The following is a 17,831-nucleotide window of genomic DNA, read 5'->3' as shown; positions in this document are numbered from 1 at the left end:
ACTTTCAGATTGCAGGGAACCAGCACTGAAAAAATCATCTTCTTCCTCTCAGCTCACCCTTCCACCATCCACCCCTACTCCTCCCCTTCCCCTCCCTCCCAGCATCGAAAATGCTCAAGTCCCACACTGCTTAATTTTTTTTTTTTGTTGAGAAATTTCTAAAATTCAGGGTGACTAAGCAGGGGTAAGTCACCCCTGTCCCTCCGCCACTGTAAGTGTCAATGACCTTCAAAAAATCATTGGTAAATGTCAGACACGCACACACTTAATCTTCTAAACATTACTAGATGTGTTATACACTCATCAGCAAGAGTTTACTACAAATAGAAAAAGGAATGAGCCTCCAAATTTTATTGTCCATTGTTGTCTCGAGGATGGGCCATTCCATCCCTAGAGCTTGCAAGGAACGCAGACACACCCATGAAATGCCTTCTCCCCTCATGGTGTTGCACCAGAGCTCTTGGACTTTTAAGCACGCCAAAACGAGATGATCACTCGATTCTTCCATCAAATTGCAAATACATCATAAACCATGTTCATCATCAAGTATCCCTCTTCTCCTGAGATTCTGTTTAGTGGCTTTTTCATCATCAAATTGAAAAAGGAATGAACCTCTAAATTTGATTGTCTGTTGTCGTCTCAGTGATGGGTCATTCCTTCCCTAGAGCTTGCAAGGAACGTGGACACACCCATGAAATGCCTTCTCCCCTCATGGTGTTGTACATGAGCTCTTGGACTTTTAAGCACGCCAGAAAGAGATGATCACTGGATTCTTCCATCAAATTGCAAATATAACATAAACCATGTTCATCATCAAGTGTCCCTCTTCTCCTGAGATTCAGTTTAGTGGCTAGTTTGTTATGGCAAGCTTGCCAAAACAGTAAACTAATCTTTGGTGGAATGAATTTTCTAATCCCCCTGGTGCCATATCCTCCTCTTCCTCATACAGTTGATCGTCCACCCAGTTACATAGACCTTTTATGTTGAAAAATTCATTCTCGTTGACACACCATACCAAGTAATCACTCGTATATTCAGCTGAGCAACGTGAATTTAATAGTTTCTGAAAACACACAATTAATGTAAGGGGTATATATGGAAGAGTATAATACTTTTTGATAGATTATTGTTAAAGGTCTTATATTTAGGAACATGAAAAATTTAAAACTAGGTCTTATAATTAGGAACAGAGGGAGTAATATAGATGAGAAACATTGTAGTCTTCTGTTGTTGATAGCTTTATGGAAGATTGTAGTTAAAACTAACAAGCTTTAATTGTTTTAAATTTGCTTAACTAAAGGTCTGATTCTAATTTTGCAGGTTATATGATATTCTTTGTGATTTTATTTTGTTGAATGCTCATCTTGTGTCAATCACTTAATTTTATCAGGTAAAAAAAATTCAGCAAATATTGGTTTTAATATATCAATTTTGTTATGAATCATTGTATTGATACATGCTTAAATAATAAGGGCAAAATCCGCTGCTTTAAACTTATATATGTTAATTATCCTTTGAGATTCATTATATCACTTTATAATTTATCTCAGTCACATGACTTTCTATCAAATTCTTTTTTCCCTATATATAAGCAATTAGTTTTCCAATACAGTATCAAACTTAACCTAACAAATGAGCTGAATATGATAGATTATTTACTTCCTTTGGTGGCTCGTATTGGGGTAAATCATATTTTAAGGAAAGGAAATGCGGAGGCGGATGAGCTGGCTAAGGAGGGATGTTTCCATGAGGAACAAGTTTGGTCCTTTGAGGGCCAAGGATGATTGCTGACATTATTTGGCTGTTGTTTGGTGTTGTTCATTTTTATGCAGGCCGTGGGAAGCTTTTAGGTGCTGCTGTATATTTTAAAAAATAAAAAACATCATGTAAGTTGTTGTCTGTTGTGATTTTCGAAATCTGTTGTTTGGTATTGGAGCTTATGTTTTTGTTTGCTGCTATATGTTGTTTCTGATGCTGCTGTTGCTGTTGTTTGTTGTTGTTGTTGTTGTTGTCTGTTTTACTGTTGTTATTGTTGTTGTATTGATGTTGCTGTTTTTTCTTGCTGATTTGCTGTTGCTATTTGCTGCTGTTTTGTTGATGTTGTTTTTGTTGTTTGGTGTTGGAGCTGTTTTACTGATGATTATTTCAAGTCTGCTATGGACCACGAATTTGCAAAGGAATATTTACAACTTCCAAGGCTTAAATGTTCAGTCTCAAATATGAGCTTGGGGGTTTGCTTAATTTGTTTAGTTGCAGTTTGGCTTTCCCAAGTTGGTGGTACTCTTTTTCCTTGCTAGTTTTTTATTCCATTTGGTTTTTCCTAGTAAGGTTTTAATGAGGCTCCTTCTTGGGATTCCGTTAGAAGCCATTCTATGGGTTGGTGGTGGGTTTGTGCATTTTCAGATCAGCACTTTTGCTATTGTAATGATCTTTCTTGGTCATCTTGTACTTCCTCCTGTCTTGGGTCTCATTCTGGCTCAGGCTTTATTATTAATAATATACATTTCATTTTCAAAAAAATCTTCACCATGCAGCATGTGGGTAAAAGCACCAGTAAAAGATGAAAAACAATTGTTTCAATGAGATGTTTTCCAACACTAAAAAACTATAATTTGAAAACTAAAAATGGAAATTAAAAACATATATGAGTTGTTTTTCTTTTATTGAAAATCAATATCCAACAATAATAAAAGATCAGAAACCAACAGATATAAAATGCAAGTAAAACAACCAAAAAGCCTAATATGTTAGGCAAACATAAATGATGATCATAAGCATTCAAAAAACCTCACCACTAATATCCATTGCTTACCAAAATATTAACCACTAGTATCAAGCCACAACTAAGTTCAATTCTAACAATGGAAGAAAAATATTTAACTCTTATGATTGGTTACCACAAGGAGGAATTTATGTTGCATATTCTTTGTTGTTTTCATGTGTTCCTCCCTATCTAGATTAATCCTCGATCCCCTCAGCCATCAACCCATAAATTTTCAACGCATCAGTACTATTCGTCTTCATTGGAGCCATATTCCACGATAGTTGTCACAAGGTTAGTAGACGTTAACCTATCCCAAAATGTGGTCTCGTACAAATAAATGCCCTCGTAAATAGAAAAGTGGTTGTCCCAAATCTTTAATGATACGCAAACAGGTTGTCTTTTAATAGTCCGTAAAAGTTCATCCACATTGTTGGGAGGGATCCTAACCCATTCATCTATGTACACAATCGTTTTTCTACTTTTTAAGTAGATTTTTAGTTTTAACTACTGAAAGTGCGAAATATTTTCAAAAACATTTAAAAAAAAACAGGTTTTATAAATTTTTTAATTCTAAAAAAAGAAAACAATTTTCATAAACTATTATCAATTTTCTTACTTTACAATGTCAAAAAGCAAGAAATAAGATCATTGGGTTGAACATATGTTCGAGGGGTTTCAACTACAACACAGATGTGCATTAAGAAATTGGAAGGCCAATTTTATTTTATTTTTGTTTTTAAGCATATTTTGACACGATGGATATTACCAGGGACAAAACCAATATGAAATGTTTTCCAACATGAAAAAAACTGCAGTTTAAAAACTTCAAACAGAAACATAAAACATATATGAGTTGTTTTTTTTAATGATAGTCTCCTCTCCGATTCATGATGATGAACGATGGTGCTGATGGAATATTTCACAAGCTTTTGAAGAAGTTATGTGACATTATCATCCGATGCAACACCGTAACGACTTGCACCGTCCTATCTTCCCTGATAAAGAAGGAAGGAAATACAATTGTTCCATTGAGTTGCCTTGTGCTTTTTGTCATAGAAAATACCATCGCACACAACCTGGAGTCGATTGCTGAGCGCTGATTCCTAGTCTGGCTTGGTTCGATGATTTTCACCATTGCTGGTTGGATTGTTTTACTACGTTCAGAATCTGTTGAAGCTGCCCCTTCCACTGTTTCATTTTTATATATGTGATGACCGGAGTGCTCTTTGCTTCGGAGTTTGGATTGGCAGCGGCGACGCGGTGTGGTGGCGGAACCGTCATACCTAGGCTAGTGGTTGATATTACCATCAGTTGCATACATACATTGTGCATATCATTTACCTTGTGCATACCATTTACCTTGTGCACACCATTCCATGAGATAGCATGACCATTATTCTACTCAACATGATGGGGCTGTAAAATTTGTTGATTTGATGTGACTAATTGCAATTCACTATGTTCCATACACATTGTGCATATCATTCCATGAGATAGCATGACCATTATTCTACTCAACATACTTGTTCAGTTGTTTTGCAGCTCAATTGCTGGTCTAAGAAGTATGTTCTAAAATTTGATATGGATATTCTTGTTAAAATGACATTTCTTTTATCCTGTTTGGTAAATGTTTTACGTCGAAGGCTAATGATTATGTTGGTAGAGTTAGTTATGCCATCTCGGATCGTATACACGCAATTACGCCAAACCTACTATGGCTGAAGCACATAAGCTAAGTTTTAGCCTAGCATTGCAACATCTGTGTGATAGTTTTCTCTTTGTTAGCAATACTAATGAGTCTTCTTTGATGTTCTGATCATTAATTATGTTCTAAAATTTGATATGGATATTCTTGTTATAAACGACATTTCTTTGTTGTTGTTATGAAAGAGCACTAGTTACATATTTGAAGTGGCATATCTGTTAACTGATGTTTAATCAGTTTTTTGTTTGGTTATCTTATTCATAGTTAGTTTTACTCTTTGTTGTTTTTTAGTTAGATTACGTTTTAAGTCAGATTCACATGTTGATGTATATTAAATAAACAAAGTGAATCAAGGCAGCACATTTTGCATTTTCTCCCAAAAAAAAAACATCCAACAATAATAAAAAATCCGTAAACAAAAGAACAAAAATGCAAGTGAAACAACCAAAAAGCCTAATATGTTAGGCAAACACAAATGGTGATCATAATCATTTAAAAAACCTCACTACTAGTATCCATTGCCTATAAAAAATAAACCACTAGTATTAAGCCACAACTAAGTTCAATTCTAACAATGGAAGTAAAATGTTAACTCTTATAATCGGGTAGCACAAGGAGGAATTTATGTTGCATATTCCTTGTTGTTTTCCCGTGTTCCTCCCTATGTATATAAATCCTCCAGCCCCCCAGCCATCAACCCACAAATTTTTAACGCACTAGTACTCTCCGTCTTCATTGGCGTCATACCCCATGATAGTTGTTGCATGCTTAGTTAACGTTTGCCTATCCCAAAATGTGGGCTCTTACAAATAAATGCATGTGCGTGCCACGTGAAAACATGCTTAGCTATTGACTAGGCACGCATGTACGTGCTGGCACGTGCATACCGCGTGCCATATGTACACGCACATGCGTGCACACGTCGCTAGTAGCATCTTTTGTTTATTCTTCAGCTCAAAACTCCACAATCAATGCTCTTCATGATCTTCAACAACTCTATTTCTCTTTATTGCTTGGTTCTGAAACCTCTTTGGCCCTGAATCATCTTCATTCCTTGATATTCCTCTCCCCAAATGCATACAACCAATGGAACCCAACATACTTGAAAATCCACGAGACTCCCCCATGTGTAGTAGGCGTGAAGTGTGTCCTCTTTGTTCGGCCTCTTCAAGTACTGAGCACCAAATATGCCATTCACACCCATTACAAATCTCTCTAAGCACTCAATTGCAGTACTTTCACCAATTCTTACATACTCATCTAGATTGTCAACAGGTGATCCGTAAGCCAACATACGAATAGCGGCAGTGCACTTTTGTAATGGTGAAAGACATTTTTTACGAACGACATCAACCCTCATTTGAAAATAATCATCATGATTGGAAAGTGTTTCTACAATTCTAAGAAACAACTCCCTTTGCATTTGAAACCTTCGTCGAAATTGGGTTTTGTGAATACAGGGGTTTCAGAAAAGTAGTCGTTGAACAATCGATTGTGACCTTCACGAGATCGCTCTATCACTTTTCTTCTTCACCTAACAGTTTCGTCAGATTGTTGTTGGCTCTTATGTACCATCCTCAAGTAATCTTCTGCATTGGTTTCATTCATATAATCCTCTATACCCTTTCTTTGTAAAAAGCATCAAAGTCGGGTATATCGTTCGAATCCATCAAAAGAATGATTTAATCGTGAAACAATGAGAGAATGTATGTGTAAATGGGTTGGTTCAAATGAAGACTTTTGAGAGAGAAATATGAATGTGTATAATGGAGAGAAAAAAGTTGTTGGGTTGAAGGAGGGTGAAGAAGTGTTTATGGACGATGGACTTTATAGTATGATGTCATGGGAATGTGTTATGTGAAGGTAAATGACATGATGCCTTGGAGTATCTCCTCCTCTCATTTCCTCTAGAGTTGAAGCAACAAACCACATAGATCAATCTTATTCTTTATCCAATCTTGTGCTTTCATTTAATTCACTTTTGATTTCTCTTTTCTATATTTCGTGTAAGTTGTAACTTTAACTCAAAACTTCTATTGATTACTTCTTACTTCTTATTTATTAGCTTGTCCAATTGTGTGTTGTGTCAAACTTTCTTATTTATTGTTTGTGCCATACCTTTGAGTGAATCTTCTTACTTCTTACTTCTTATTTATTAGCTTGTCCAATTGTGTGTTGTGTCTTCAACGTCCCTTCCCTGACTTTTTTTTCTTTCTATTTTGCTTCTCACTTCTTATTTATTAGCTTGTCCAATTGTGTGTTGTGCCAAACGTTCTTATTTATTACATGTGTCATACCTCTAACTTCTTCTTTTATTGCTAACAACTACTATCAAACGAACTTCCTTGGAGGAACATGAAGAGGAGTACATGTGTCATCCTTTGCTGCATTTATTACATGTGCCATACCATATAGATATAAAATTGGTAACCGAACTTCCTTGAAGGAACATGATGAGGAACTATTAGAAGTTTTGGTTATTACTTCTTAGAAAGGCAAATGGGTGCTATTTCCTAAGGTATAAGCCTAAAAAATAACAGTCAAAATTAAGCATTGCTTATTATTTTTTACGGTTAATGGTCAAATTAATCCTTGAGTTTGTAAGAGAGTTTGATTTTAGTCCCTCTGAGAAAAAATGACATTTAGTGGCGGTCAATTTAATAATTACTGGCGGTTTTTTACCACCACTAAACGTCATTTTTTCACAGAGGGACTAAAATCAAACTCGCTAACAGTTTGATGGTTATTTTTTTATTTTTTTTAACATTTATTAATTTGGGTTTTTCAATGTTGATGGTTTTACTAATTAACACTTGGAAGGCTGGGAATTAGATGAATCAAAAAATGATTTTTAATGTTAGTGAACTTTTAATGGTTTTTTGTTTATTTTATTTTTAATAATAATAATAATAATTAAAATAATTAAAAAATAACATTACAATATTAACTAAAACACAATAAGAATTAAAAACATAACATCATAATATTGGTTAAAACACAATAAAAATATAAACATAACAATTATTCTTTGAACAAGTCCTCTAATTGGCGCCTAGTATACATACATATGTTTTTAAAATATGTTAATTGTCTCTCATTCATGTTAGATGTGTCTTGGAGAAGGATATCATTTAACATCTTCAGCTGGTCATTCTTCTTTAAACGCTCAAGTCTTGCCATCCTTTAATTTTTTTTCCTTGACATGAGATTCTGCCACTACCATCCTTTCTTTGTTGTTGGAAGTCGTTGTAGCTGCCTTTGCCTATCTTTTGACATATTTCTGCCCCGGTGGGCGGGATAATGTTTGAACTGCCTCATATTCTGAACCATCGATTGATGTGTGCACCCCATCAGTAGAATATTTTTGTCTCATTGAATAGATTGACATTGCTTCTCCTTTCCACTTGGGTTCTGGACTGGGCGAGCCCCCAGGATGTTCACACTTAAGCGCGGGATAGACCCAGGTCTTTTGGGCTGCACTCCCCAAGGCCCAACCGGCCCATTTAGACAGATTAAAGACACGAAGGCCCAACCCCAAATCTATAAATAGGGGACGGTTACCAATTGTAAGGGACTCTTAGCTCATTTGGCAATAACAACATTGAAATTCAGTTATATTTTCTCTCTCTAAACAGTTAAGAGTTCATCTTTCTAAGATTTCCGATCACACTCCACACACTCTAGGCACCATGCCTTGATTCTATGTTCTTGACCGGAACATTGGCGCCGTCTGTGGGGATCGGTAGATTTCAATTCCCGGACAACGTGGATCACGATTTCAAGGAAGGTGCAAAATCTCTTGTGGAATTTTCTTGAGTTGATAGGAGCCACCATTGGAATCAGTTCGATGGGAGGGTATCATCGACTGCGTGGAAGACAATCAAAGCGTGTGCGCGATCAGCCAAAACAAGACGTAAGCCCGCAGGAACGAGACGAGCAGGACAAGCAAATGCCAGCAAGCGTGAGCACGCAGTTTCCAGAATTGGAGGCTGACGGAAGTTGGCAAAAATTGATTGGCGAAGTCGTTGGCCGTTTGAAACAACAAGATGAGGCAGTTACCATAGTGGATGCGGCGTCAAAACCTGGCGGATTATACAGGAAAAACTACCGAGGTTCCGTGAGGAAGTTAGAGTCTTCTTCGGCGAGGGATAGGATGATGGAGGAGTAGTGTGCTTATCACCAAGTTTCTAGTCATGATACCGGAAAATGCAGAACTTTACAGCATGCAGTTGCGAAATTGATAACAATAGGGAAGACTATTAAGGCGCAGCGCAACAAACCGTCTACGATCGGCGAGGTAGGCACAATCGCCGGCGGCTTTAGCGGAGGAGGAATCACTAGTGCAGCGCGCAAGCGATACCTCAGAACATTAAATGTGGTCGCGGAAGCGCCTTTCGGTTTTCAGCATCCAGACATCACGTTTTCACCTGCTGATTTTTTCGGTTTAAAACCGCATCTGGATGACCCTATCGTGATCTCCCTTCAAGTTAACAACATCGACGTACAACGAACGCTCCTGGACCAGGGGAGCTCAGCAGATATCATCTATGGCGGAGCGTTTACGCAACTCGGAATTGGAGAAGGAGACCTTATCCAGTATGAAGGGACCTTGGTAGGATTCGCAGGTGAACGAGTGTGGGTAATAGGAGTCATAGATCTTGATACCACCTTCGGTGAGGGCGAGGATGCCAAAAAACTAACAATAAAATACTTGGTCTTAGAGGCAGAAGGCTCATACAACGTGATCATTGGAAGGAACACTTTGAACCGATTGTGCGCCGTGATATCAACAGCTCATCTAGCAGTGAAGTACCCGTTGGCGAGCGGGCGAATAGGACGGATTGTGGTGGACCAAAGGGTTGCGAGGGAGTGTTACTGTAACACTGTGGATCGGTATGGTAAGAAAAACGCCTCAACAGGACATCGTTGTAACGAAGTAGAGGCTCAGGAGGACAGCTTGGATCCAAGGGGCGAGGGGCGAGTCAATAGACCCACCCCGATAGAAGAAACCAAAGAGTTGAAGTTTGGCGAGAAGATACTCAAAATAGGGACCAGGCTAAGTGAAAGCCAGGAGCAGAGGTTGTCAAAGTTGTTGGGAGAGAACCTGGACCTTTTCGCATGGAGTCACAAGGATATGCCTGGCATAGACCCGAACTTCATCTGTCATAGATTAGCACTGAATCCAGGGGCGAAGCCAGTAACCCAGTCTCGGCGACGCATGGACGATGAAAAGGAGAAGGCGACCCAGCAAGAGGTGAACAAGCTACTCGCAGCGGATTTTATTCGCGAAATTAAATACCCTACCTGGTTGGCGAACATGGTAATGGTCAAAAAAGCAAACGGGAAATGACGAATGTGTGTGGATTACACGGACCTAAATAAGGCATGTCCGAAGGATTCCTACCCTCTACCTAGCATAGATAAACTGGTGGATGGAGCCTCTGGGGATGAACTTCTGAGTTTAATGGATGCATACTCGGGGTACCATCAAATCAAAATGCATCCATCTGACGAAGAAAAAACAGCTTTCATGACCGCAAGGGTAAATTACTGTTATCAGACCATGCCTTTTGGGTTGAAAAACGCGGGGGCGACGTATCAGCGACTGATGGACAGGGTGTTTGAGGGGCAAGTAGGAAGGAATATGGAAGTGTACGTCGATGACATGATTGTTAAGTCAGTTATGGGGTCGACTCACCATGAGGACCTATCGGAAGCCTTTGGCAAAATCCGGAAGCACGACATGAGGCTCAATCCGGAGAAATGTTCTTTCGGAATACAAGGGGGTAAATTTTTAGGCTTCATGATTACGTCAAGGGGGATTGAGATTAATCCGGATAAGTGCAAGGCGATACGGGAGATGAAGAGCCCAAGCAATGTGAAAGAGGTGCAGCGGCTAACCGGGCGAATCGCAGCTTTATCTCGATTTCTCCCTCATTCGGGTGATAAGTCAACTCCGTTTTTCAAATGCCTTAAGAAGAACACTGCATTCGAGTGGAGTCCAGAATGTGAAGAAGCTTTTACTCACCTCAAGGAAATGTTGTCAGCACCACCTGTCCTTTCGAAACCCGTCCAAGGTCTTCCCCTGCATTTGTACTTCTCTGTGGGAGATCACGCGATTAGCTCGGTAATCCTTCAGGAGGTAGACGGGGAACATAAAATAGTTTACTTTGTGAGCCACACGTTTCAAGGGGCCGAAATGAGGTATCAAAAGATAGAAAAGGCGGCGCTCGCCGTCCTTGTCACCGCCAGACGTTTGCGACCCTACTTTCAAATTTTTCAAGTAAAGGTAAGAACTGACCTTCCTTTGAGACAGGTATTGCAGAAACCAGATTTGTCAGGAAGGCTCGTCGCATGGTCAGTGGAGCTGTCAGAGTATGGATTGCAGTATGATAAAAGGGGGAGAGTTGGGGCGCAGACCTTGGCAGATTTTGTGGTAGAATTGACACCCGAGGAAGGAGAAAGAGTAAACACACAATGGACGTTGTTCGTCGATGGTTCGTCGAACGACAACGGAAGTGGAGCTGGAGTCACACTGCAGGGGCCTGGAGAACTGGTGTTGGAGCAATATCTCAGATTCCAGTTCAAGGCCAGTAACAACCAAGCGGAATATGAAGCTCTAATTGCAGGACTAAAGCCGGCGATCGAGGTGCACATTGACAGTTTGTTGGTAAGGACAGACTCGTTGTTAGTGGCAAATCAGGTTAATGGGGAGTTCCAGGTAAAAGAACCGGCTTTGATAAAGTATCTGGAGCGCGTACGATCGCTTATGAGTCGAATAAAGGAGATTGTGGTCGAGTACGTGCCGAGGACACAAAATCAAAGGGCTGATGCCCTAGCTAAGTTGGCCAGCACCAGAAAACCTGGGAATAACCGAAGCGTGATTCAGGAAACACTAACCAACCCCAGCATAGAGGGAGAACTAGTGGCCTCAGTAGATCGTCAGGAAACTTGGATGAACCCCATCATTGATATCTTGGCGGGTGAGCCAGGCGATGTGATGAAATACTCAAAGGCTCAAAGGAGAGAAGCAGGGCATTACACGTTGCTCGATGGCATCCTTTTCCGGCGAGGATTCACTTCGCCCCTCTTAAGGTGCCTACCGCCAGAAAAGTATGAGGATGTCATGACGGAGGTTCACGAGGGGGTTTGCGCGAGCCACATCGGGGGAAGATCTCTGGCGGGTAAAGTCCTCAGGGAAGGTTTTTATTGGCCCACGATAAAAAAGGACTGTGCGGAATTTGTAAAGAAGTGCGAGAAATGTCAACAATTCGCAGATTTACCCAGGGCACCGCCGGAGCAATTGGCCATGATTAGTTCCCCTTGGCCCTTCGCCATGTGGGGAGTTGATCTTGTCGGGCCTTTTTCCCACTGCCAGATCGCAAATGAAGTTCATTCTCGTGGCGGTGGATTACTTTACTAAATGGATAGAGGCTGAACCTTTAGCAAGCATAACGACCGCCAAGATAATAAGTTTTTATTGGAAAAGGATTTTGTGCCGATTTGGAGTGCCAAGGGCGATCGTCTCGGACAATGGGACGCAATTTGCAAGCAATCAGACCAAGGAATTTTGTGAAGAAATAGGGATCCAGAGGAGATTTTCGTCGGTGGAACACCCTCAGACCAACGATCAGGCGGAGTCAGCGAACAAAGTCATCTTGCGAGGATTGAAACGCCGACTCTCGGATGCCAAGGGGGCCTGGTTGGACAAACTTCCGATCGTGATTTGGTCATATAACACGACGCAGCATTCGTCTACGGGAGAAACGCCGTTCAGGATGACATACGGGGCAGATGCTATGCTCCCCGTGGAAATCGACAATAGCTCATGGCGAACAGCGCCAAAGTTTGAGGGTGAGAATGCATCGAATATGGTGATGGAGCTAGACCTGCTGTCAGAGACACGCGACGAAGCTCGCCTAAGGGAAGCGGCGATGAAGCAGCGAGCAGCGGCTAAGTATGACACGAAGGTGCGACCAAGAGAGATGCAAGCAGGGGATTTGGTGCTTAAGAAATGAACAGGGATCAAGGGAAACAAGTTGAGCCCAATCTGGGAGGGACCATACAGAATCTTGAAGGTCCTAGGGAAGGGAGCTTATCACCTGGAAAGCTTGGATGGGAAGCGGATGCCAAGATCGTGGAACGCTGCCAGTCTAAAATACTATTACAGCTAACGAGGTCAATAAAAAACGCTGAATCCGATGCAAAGATCGGCAGCATACTTGGCGAGGGAAAATCCTTTTGTACTTTGTTCAATGAAATTGTCGGCCGAAAGTGCCTGAATGGTAAAAACAAAGACACGTTCTAGTTCTCCATCTCGGGAGTTTGTTGACTATCACGTCTGATTGAAAATACAAAAATTGTATCCAGCAATTTCAATCACACTGAATTGCGGCGAGGGCTCGGTGGGAAAAATTCCCTGAAGGTGGCAATCCCAACATGACCTTGATGTCTGGGGATTTCTCCGGAAAGTCCGACACAGCTCGCCGTCACTCGTCGGTGATGTGTGCGGATAAGCTTCTTATCCCGATAATCTCCCCGAAATATGGGCGAGCATTGTTCAAACTAGGCTCAAAAGACTCGGGTTAACCCATATAGCCATTGGTCCCTGAGCAATTATAAGTCCTCGCCTAATAAGGTTGGCGAGGCCACACTTGATCTTACGGGAAATATGCATGTGAAAGAAAGCCTCAGTTCAGAAACTGAGCCAAGAGCCCTAGTCGAACCCAGCACACCATCAATGTCGTCAGATGTAATTTAGAAATTAATAAACAAGCGGGGGAAACAAGGGAATAAAAATCGGAAAACATTAAACCATGCATAAAACACAAAGATAAGTAAAAACTCAAATGAGTCAACTCAAAGTTAAAATACAGTAATCCAAATAAATAAAGAAGCATTGTTTCTATCGATGTTCTCATTCCTGTTTGAACAGCATCCCCTAGGTCAACGCCAGCAACCCCCAGAGGATCTTCAGCACCTTCCAGCCCAGCAAGTGTAATCTTCTTAAAAACTCCTAAAGAGTCAAGGTTAACATCAGGATGAAGATGTTTGACTTGAGCCTTGGCGATCAAGAAGCCCCGGATGCATTCAACAGCTGCTGTCTAGGCTGCGTCGTTCTTCATTTGCTCCTCCCAAATTTTGGTTTGAGCATCGTTATCGGCCAGAAGTTTGCACTTGGACTCTAGATCAGAACGAGCGTCGCCGAGAGCCTTGCACCTGTCCGATAAATCCTTGCGCAGTTGGGCAATCTCTTCTTCCTTGCTGATAAGATCTTTCTCTTGAGCAGCGAGGGCGGCATCCTTAGTTTCAAGGGTCTGCTTGAGTTCGTCAATCTTGGCTTCCAGATGCTCTTCTTTCTCATCCGCCGCGGCCCGCGCCAGTTTTACCTCAGCAAGTTGCTTTTGCATCTTTGACGTTTTCTCCGCCTCAGAAGCTAGTTGGTGGTGTAGGTTGGAGCAAGTTTCATCGAATCAAAGGTTGGCAGCGCTCCACTTCCTGGCGAAGCTCAGCAACGCCAGATAGGGGGCGAGCCTGCCAAGCTACTTGGGCAAACAGGCAACCCGCGCGAAGAAGGTTCGACACAGCTTCCTGAGCCACATCTTGCGGGTTTTGGCTTGGAACTTCCCTCAACTTCTCAAGATATGGATGAGAGAGAAGGAAGGAAAATGGATCGGAGTTGGAGTCGCCAGGGGGGCGATCGGGCGAGGTTTCCTTCCCCCCATCGACATTCTTTGGAGAAGGAGGAGTTGGTAAAACATTGGTGGGAGAGTTCGGGCGATCACCAAACGGCGAGGGGAGAGCTGTAGCAGAGGCGTTCGCCTCGCCCTGGTGATCGGTTGCAGGAGACTTTCCCGCATCTGAGGAGGAACAAGGGATGGGAATTACGCTTTCTTCGCCAGAAACAGGGGAGATGACGGAGGGATTTGCTTCGCTCGCCTTACTCTTCTTTGGGGCACATTCGTCAGTCGGCGAGCTCTGTCTTTTCTCCCCGGCATGGGCAGAGGAAGAGGCCTTGGAGCTGCTAAGAACAAAGGCACTCAACAATTCAGCAGTAGAAAACTTCATCGTTCTACCTGAAAAAGGAAAGGAAAAACAGTCATCAGGGGGAAAGGCGAAGAAGAAAGTAAGCAACAAACATACAGAAATCAGGACCTAATCAGGGAAGCAATTTAGATCCTGGGGGGGCATCAAGCAGGTCAACACAATTCAGGAGTGGGAGTTGAAGTAAGGTTTTCAGGGCAATACTGTCTCTGGGGGAAGGAGACATGGTATGGGGGCCATTTAAAGATCGAGGGGATGAGGTCTAGTAAAGAGGGAAAAGGGTTTTTCCTTCCCTCTCCGTAAACATTGATGCTGCGCAACATGAGGGTGAGGAAAGGGGAGAAGGGAAGTTTTATGTTCAGATCAAGGAATAGGTATTCATGGATAAAGAAAAAGTGTATCTGAGATCGTTAAACTCTCGGTGCTGCCAAGGGCGGTCTTGTTCTTGGCAGCCGGTGGTGCGAAGGAGGTCATTAAGCAAGGAGGGGTAGCAAAACCCACCGACTTGATGGGCAAGGTTAGAGACAGATTCGTTGGTTGACAGTTCATATGATTGGTCAAGGATTTCTTGGTTGGGTGCCTCCGTGATAAGGGGGAGAGTGGCGAAGGTTGTCAAGCGGTGAGCCTTGATTTCCTCGAGAGAGGACGGAGCCCTTGCGGAGAACATCAAAATAAGAAGGAGAAGAGAAAAGAACTAACCAGAGGAGGGATTGTGGAAGGAAGAGCAGGAAGCGGAGTAAGAGATTCACATGATTAGTAAGGGAGGCCGGCACGGGAATCAGGAGCGAGTGGGGAGATAGTTAACAAGGAAAGAGGGGAAATGTGGGGAAGAGAATTTAAAGGATGAGAAGATAGAAAGTGAAGGCAACGTGTCAGGCGAAAAGTTGTAACCGTTGATGCTGATTGGTTCGAATTCAAAAATGTCAGAATTAGACGTAACGCATTAAAAGGAAGGTACAGTAACGGAAGGTTGTCGGTTGAAATTTGGGTTGGCAGGGTTCGTTGAGATTTGAAAGGACATTTCAAAAGTGATAGTTGAGATTCAGTATATTTGCTGACTTAGGCATCACTTCAGGGCACAACGCGTGGCAAACGCATGACACTTGGCGAGATATCATGATTCAAGGCACGTGCGCAGGGCTGGCGAGGCGAGCGGGTCGGATGCCATCGCCGAGAGACTGCTTGGGGACTCAATTTGCTTGAGGAAGGGATGGTGTAGCGAAAAGTTTGAAATACGTAGATTTTTAACTTAGATTTTTTACTTTACTCTTTCGGCCATGTCGGCCATTACTTTTTAATTCTGATAAGTTTTGGCATTGTTTAGTCTTTTATGGTCTTCGCCCTGAGTTCTTCTGTTTAAAGACACACTCAGCTCTCATGCTTCGAGCTCGGTGTCTTGTGGACTTGTGGACTGGGCGAGCCCCTAGGGTCCCTCGCCCAGGATGTTCACACTTAAGCGCGGGATAGACCCAGGTCTTTTGGGCCGCACTCCCCAAGGCCCAACCGGCCCATTTAGACAGATTAAAGACACGAAGGCCCAACCCCAAATCTATAAATAGGGGACGGTTACCAATTGTAAGGGACTCTTAGCTCATTTGGCAATAACAACATTGAAATTCAGTTATATTTTCTCTCTCTAAACAGTTAAGAGTTCATCTTTCTAAGATTTCCGATCACACTCCACACACTCTAGGCACCATGCCTTGATTCTATGTTCTTGACCGGAACAGGTTCATCTTTCAACACCCGCCATGCATGCTCAAACTTGAATGTTTTAGTCTCATCCATTGCATTATACAATGAACACGCATCAGCCATGATACCTCTCTCCGAGTAGCCGCACTTCGGAGGGTTGGTAACTTTCTTGTAGCAACCGACAAAAGTTGAGACTACTTTACTCAATGCATGAAAGCGAGCCTTAAGTTGAGCCCATTACCTCTCAGGAAAACCTATTTTGCGGAACTCGTTGTATTGATGTTCAATCTTTCACCAAAATTTTTTTTGCATTTTGATCGTTTCCCGTTACCGATTCCTTTGAAATGATGAGCCATGCCTGAAGAAGAATTATATCGTCGTTCTCGCACCATTTGAAACGTTTTTTTTGTGTGTAATGGTCCTCTCATTCAGCAGGGAATGTAGGCTCATCATGTTCATCAGACATATATTCAAGTTGTGTTTCAGGTACTTTTTCACTACTGCTACTAATTTGAGGGCTATAGCAGTTTGGTGGTAGTGGTGGTGGATGCATAAAATGATTTGGATTTTGGGAATTATCTCCGGTAGGTGATTGGTAAATGAATGGTTGTTGTTGATACCTTACATAATGTGGGTTTGGAGAATTGTTACCGACATAATGTGGTTGGTTTGGGTAAAAGATTGGTGGTTGTGGTGAATACATGTGTGGAGGTGGTTGTTGTGAGACCTGGTATAGAGGTGTTTGATGCATTGAGGTTTGTGGATTTGAAGAATTTTGAACAATAGGAGATGATCGATTTTTCAAGTAATCACAGTAAAATTGAAAAGAAGGATCCATTGAATATTGTGGGAAGAAAGAAATTTTGTGGAAGTGCAAAAAGGTGAGAAAAATGATATGATATGTTATTTCTATTGGATCCATTTGAATTTTTTAATTTTTTTTATAATCTAGGCCAAACGGTCACTTTTGTGACCAAAACGACCCAAAAAAAACAACCCAAAAAAAGACAAAACGACATCTCACATTCACTTAGCCTTTCAAAACGCTCCTCAAAATAAACAAAACACATTCACTCTCCCTCACCAACTAATGAACTTTCTCTCTCACACGCTCCTCTTTCTCTCCTCTGAAAATGCATTGATGTTCATTCACTCTCCCTCAACAACCGATTCTCTTTCTCTCACACACTTCCCCTTCCTTAGATCGAAGCCTCTCCCTCCTCTTCCTCTCCTTCTCCTCAGATCGAAGCCTCCTTCCCCTTCCTCTCCTCTTCCTCAGATTGAAGCCTCCCTCCATGTTTTCCTTCACCCAGTCGCCGGATCGAAGGATCGTAGCCTCCCTCCTCTTCCTCTTCTCTGAAAACGAATCGAAGGTTCCCCCTGATCGAAGGGATTCGCACAGATCGTAGATTTAGAGAACATGCAAGCGGGTAGATCGAACCCAGAGGCAAAATCAAAATGGCATCGAACCCAGAGGTAGCAGTCAACAATTGTTCTGTTTGGGACTTTCAAAATGTCTGTAATTTTTTATTTTTTGTTCTGTTTGGGACTTTCAATATTTCTGTAATTTTTAATTTTTTGTTCTATTTGGGACTTTCAACAATTGTATTTTAAATTTATTAA

This window comes from Lotus japonicus, chromosome 4, assembly GCF_012489685.1.
Source record: "Lotus japonicus ecotype B-129 chromosome 4, LjGifu_v1.2".
In the NCBI taxonomy this organism is placed as follows: Eukaryota; Viridiplantae; Streptophyta; class Magnoliopsida; order Fabales; family Fabaceae; genus Lotus; species Lotus japonicus.
This window is presented reverse-complemented; position numbering follows the sequence as displayed.